Source organism: Lutjanus erythropterus, chromosome 22 (genome assembly GCF_056507025.1).
Source record: "Lutjanus erythropterus isolate fLutEry1 chromosome 22, fLutEry1.hap2, whole genome shotgun sequence".
NCBI classification, from domain to species: domain Eukaryota; kingdom Metazoa; phylum Chordata; class Actinopteri; order Lutjaniformes; family Lutjanidae; genus Lutjanus; species Lutjanus erythropterus.
Genome location: NC_139338.1, coordinates 15,865,702 through 15,871,701, shown reverse-complemented (window position 1 = coordinate 15,871,701; position 6,000 = coordinate 15,865,702).

Below are 6,000 nucleotides of genomic sequence, written 5' to 3'. Positions count from 1 at the left end.
TGGTCTCCTCCAACTCTGGAAAACAGCCTTTGAGGTTGATTGAGAGTGAAACAAAGTCACTATAAGCGATCCCTTTAACATATCACATATTCATGTTGTTAATATAAAAGTTGTGATTAGTGCAGTTTAATACCATTACGCTTAAATTATACCTCAGAGAATTGGAACTGTGATTTGTGAAAAAGTTGGAACTTGCTTCTATAAGCTCCTAAAAGCAACCACTACTTTCATATGCAGGTTACTAATGGACAGTTCCTGAATGGCTGGTCTTTTTCAATGCAAGATACCCAACAGAAAAAGGAAAATAGGAGAAAGTTAGAGAGATGGTAACTTAACTCCACGGTTACCTAGCAACCATTCATAAAGCACAGCCAGAAAAAAACCTTAGCCCGGCCAGATTGCTTGGCTGGAACTTCCTGTTTTTAATGAATGCCCAGTTACACTTTGAAAAACAGAAAGGTGGGAGTGTGACTGAACAAACACTGAAACCTGCAGTGTGAAGAAGGATCTCAAAATAGTCCTTATGTCCTTTTCCCTCTATGGATTGGACGTCCAACAACAAATATATACCAGATTGCGTGAGCTATATATAGAGATGATCAGGGGGACTAGGGAAAAACAAGGAGCTCAGATGTGTTTTATGTTGTGCTATAATGCACTACGGCTTTGTTCAGACTACAGGCAAATTAGATTTGTCTCTCAAATCAAATCATATCTGCAGGATTTTCCCCAAAAAAAAAACAATGCATAGACTCAAACAAAAATACCCCGTCTCAGTCTCATTATTTTGCCGTGCTCTGTACGCTTTATCAACCCCAAACTGCAGCATTTTACATCCTGGGAATGAGACTCAATCAACTTTCTCTCTGATGTGTTTATAAACAGCAACTGACAAATCCTATTTATTCTACCTCTAAGACAGACTGTCTGCATGGTTATTTGCTGGTGATCAGGTGGGATTTGTGTGTCCAGACGTCACCGGTCTGTCTGCACGGGTTGCTGTGGTGATGACGTAGGTGTCAGTAACTACGCAACACAGGTGACATGACTTTTATGCATAAAAGCATGAGAAATCAAGATCATCGCCTCGTCCTCCAAACAATTGCGCTATCAGTTTGTGGTGCAGCTCTGCTAGTAGCAGCGTGGATCTTCCTCAGTCAGTCTGATGCACTTCCGACAGTCTGGGGTTCGACGTCGCTGTTGTTGTGCGTCACGCTGAAAAAAGACACTTTGAAATCTGAGACTCATCTGTAGAAATCCAATTGGAAACACATTTCAAACCACCTCCAAATGTGCCTTTGATCCGATTTGCAAAAATCACATTTCATGTGGTTTGTTTGTTGTCTAGACTTTCTACAAACAATCTGGATATGCAAGAAAAAAAAGGGCTGGCAGTCTGAACAAGGCCTAACAAACCTGGCTACATAAACACATTGTCAGCAACAGTGGTAGCCATCGTTCCTCTATCCCCAGTCTGTTTAGCTTATACTCCATGTTGATACACTGAATATCAGACAGTAATGTAACATGGATATTGGATTTTTTCCCAAGATCTTACTTTAACTTAAGCAAAACAAAAAACAAAACAAGAGAGCGATCTCTGCTGTCTGTGGTAAAGGCAATAATCCCAACAAAAAGTAGCCTTGATGGGTTGAATACGTAGATCAGATGATTTCTGATGTTATCCACTACCAAAAAATGAAGTGCGTGTTTTACTTACTGGAAGAAAAGTTGTCAGTTTCCAATTCAATGCATGTAGTCACCTGCCACATCATTTAGGTAACCTGATCCCCTCATTTGCTTGTAAGCAGCTGATGCTGACAATACTTAAATTCTGTCATCTTACTGAAACCTTATCTACTGACTCATTTCAGTCCTTAATTTGATATGAAATTGATTCATATACAGTATATGTACTGGCAAGACATACGAAATCAGATTGTCTGTCTGCTTCATAATCCAACAACAAGGGCAATAATAGAACAATGCAGTTTCTCTTCTTTTTTCCTGAAAGATTTTTGTCATAGAAATAAGGTGTCCCTGAATGTGAACAATGCAGTCATGCTGCTGTGCATTGTTGTATAACTATAACCGAGGCCTAGAATTGGTCCCTCAGAGCCCAAAAATAGAAGCACAATGAAAGAGATTAAAAAGTGACAGTGGAAAAAGTGGATCAGAACTTCTCTGTGTTTGATCATGAAAGGAATTTGCTACAATAGGGAGCTGAATCTGGCAAAAAAAAAAAAAGGCTTTTCGGAGACAATCACATAATGAAACAACAGAAAGACATAAACAGCCACACACACAAACACACAGTCGGGGCTGCAGACACTTTAGTAAGTATGTTGCTGATTGAGGCTGATTGAGCGTGAGCGAGTGCACTGGCAGGAGGCCAACTGTTTTGGGGAAATTACGAAGATGAGTGGCACATTGCCTGTCAGCTTTTTTTTTTGTTTGAGACGAGATGCCCTGTAACACACACACACATGCAGTGCCTCTTCTGTGACAGGAGGGAGGAGATAGGAGAGAGAACAGATAAAAGCCTGAATTGTGGTGCATTTCAAAGTGAACAATTCCTCAGTTTTCATTAGACGTTTCATAATTGGGCTTTCTCATTTTCTGTCTGAGAGATAAATGACAGATAGTTGGTGTATTTGATTCAGAGTGCAAAATGAGCAGTTGATTCGACAATAATGGACCAGAAATAAGACTTCCCAAACGCATTGCGGAGTTTTAAGATAATGTTATGCTAACTATGTGCTTGATGTGTCATTTTAGAGCACATTTGAATCTGTGTTTGAAAATATTTGGTAATACTTTATTTGAAGGGGTGTGCCTGAGACTGCCATTATACTGTCGTACGTCTATGACACCTGCCATGACCACGAAGGAGTCTTAATGAATGTTCGTAATCGTTGTCATCAAGTATCATGTGGTCATTTTTAATACAAAGTCGACATTGTTTGAGATGTCTTTGATAGAACAACATTAATCAAAACAAAAATGTCTTGATGATAACTTCACATTAACCAAGTCAACATAACCTGTCAATGTCTTTCTTATGGCAAGTTGACATTAATCAAGCTAATGAGGTATTTGATGTGAAAACCTGACAAGACAAGACCACCAGTCAGTGACAACTTTACATGAGCAAAGACAAATTTTTGTTATGGCAACTTGACATTAACCAAGACAAAAATGTCCTTCTTTAACCTTGGCAACATAACCTGTCATTGTCTTTGTCATGGCAACTTGACATGATCAAACTTAAAGAAACAGTTTGGTAAAGAAACAGTAGTCATGAGACCATTATAAGTGTGTCAGGAATATTTTCCTTGACTCAGTTGAAATGGTACGTTTTAGACTTGTCTTAAAGATGTCATTTAGTTTTATTACACTGTCAAAAGCTTTTGTCATGAATAATTTTCTGGATTTTAGCTTAAGTGGTCCAATTTGGACTTATCATAAATATGTTATTATATTTCAGGGCTGACTCAGCCTTGGGGTGCTAAAAGCCAAACCCAGCAAGAAAACCATCTTGGTACTGTACACCCTGTCGTCAAAGAGTCCTATCAGAGGCTGTGTTGTGAACCTGCAGTCTAGCGAAGCTCATCTAGATGCTAGCATGACGGGGTAAGTGTAGATTGGCGATATGCATTGCAAGTTGGCAAACATAAATGGCTTGATTGGTGTCAGATGTCATAACAAAGGCATTACTGACTTAGTTAATGACAAGTTGTCCTAAAAAGACATCTCAAACTTTGCATTAAAAAATGGCACAGTGTGCACATAAACATTCATAAATATATTCATGTTCCTGACAGGTGTCATGACGTGGTTACGACAGTGTAATAATAGTCTTATGCACACCCCTTCAAATAAAATGTCATCAAATACTTTATTCAGATCTGTAAGGGTGAATGATGCTCCTCTCTGCCATCTTTGCTTTAAATGTTATTTAAAGTCACGACACAAAAGTGCTGTTTTTTTAGGGACAAATTCTAAGACTCTTAAGATCTCCCTTTTCCCGTCTGGTCTATTTCTTTCTTTTTCCCTGTGTTTCTCCAGCCGCCACTTTCTGTATTGAAGTGAGAAAGAAACAAGAGAGAAAATGAAAGAGACCACCTCCTCACAACAGTGGGAGTGAGCGACGTCCTCTGGGGGACCGAGCAAGACGTCTTTGGTGGTTGCGGAAGCTTTCTGGCATCTGCTCAGTGTTCCAACACGACAGCTAATGCTGTTACAGGAGGTATAAACATTTCTGCTCTGCATCCTTATCACAAACACAGACCCAGGACGTCGGCCGCTATCGTCATCGTTGTATAACACTTTGGATGCACCAGACAAAGGAAAGGCAACAGAGAGGAGAGGGAGGGAGAGGGTGTGTAGGATGTGTTGGGAGAACAGAGCACAGTGATACATTGCTGATGAATATTTTAAAGGGTCCTCTGTTATGTGAAGAGGAAGATGGGCATTGGAAGGTGCAGTGAGTGCCAATGTGGCTGCTTCTGAGACGAGACTGAGACCTTCAGAAAGCTGTCTTGAGACCTGTCTGGAAGCCAAAACAGATCTTGAGTACTGCAGTGCTCGATGGCCTGACATAACGTGGCCAGTCACCAAAACTGTCAACGAGTGTGTCATCCGTCAGCCCATTTGACTTCATGTCAGTTTACTTTTAATACTGCAGAGTGAATCCTGGAGAAGCCTATAAAGCTAAGCTACATCATTTTCAGTTTTTGGCCTAGAACAAGTGATCCTGCGGGTGTGAACACACCATACTTGTGAGGCGTGGTGACAAATGTAACATCAACCAACTAATGCGCCATAACTCAAGCTTTCAGAAAACAAAACCAACTGACTTGTCGTGTTTCACTTTCTCTGTTCCTGTTTTCAAAGGTCTAGTATGTGGTGATAACCAAAGTGTCGCACAGGCCTATGATCATCCACAATGTAACTTTTATATGTTAATATCCCCTCCAGATAGTTTTAAACTATATAAAATACTGTGCTTGGAGTAATAATTTGTGTCTCATATATTTTATCCACAAAAATGTTTAATTACCTCACAAAGTCAATAAGCTATGAACATGCTAATATGACTGTTTTCTAATAGAAAAGTTTAACTGCTGGGCAAAAGATCAGACTTTAAAGTTGCAAACTTGACCATCATTTGGCTTCCAAACTAGTTGTGATGTCAAAATTGTATTGCTTGTACATGCATGTCTTCAACTCATCGGAAGTACTACAGAAAGCTTGAGCCGTACTAGAAAGTAAAAGTCAGAATCTATCGGCCTCTGCTGAATTGATTTTGCACATTCTTTTTTTTTTTTTTTTTTTTTTTAAATCTGTCCCTCCCAAGTGTCCCAACTTTATGGGAGAGTAATATTAAATTGCTGGAGTAACATCAATTATTTCCCTGCCAACAGCCCTTTAGCATGGAGGCAAGAGACTGGATTATTTCTTTGCTTTGAATATGCTGGGGGAGATCTTCGGATTATAAAGACTTATGTTTTAGTCAAGTGAAACAATAAAATATTAAAAATGATGGCACTCAAACACTCAACTTTCCTTGAGCATAGACTAATTACAAAAAGAGGTTTGGATCTCACAAGGAAAACCAATGACCTTAGTACACAATAAATCAACACAACAGTACATAGTACATTTAGGATTTTAATATACAGTTTTCAAGATAAAGTTCTTTGATAAACAAAGGGACAGTTTTTTTGGCTATATAAAAAGCTATTTAGAAACCAGTGACTAGACTTAGAGACAATAGTGGTCGTGTGCTTACATTTTCAGGTATCAAATACAGACACAATTTGCTCAGAGTGAAGAGGATACTCACAAAATTCGGAATAAACGTCTCACTGACTGATTTACAAGAATCACTTCATCAATAGTTTGAACCACGTTACTACACACTGAGCCATTTAGAATGAGCTATACTCCCAGAAATATGCAGAAAAAGAGAATTCAGATTCAGGAGGTCAGTTTACG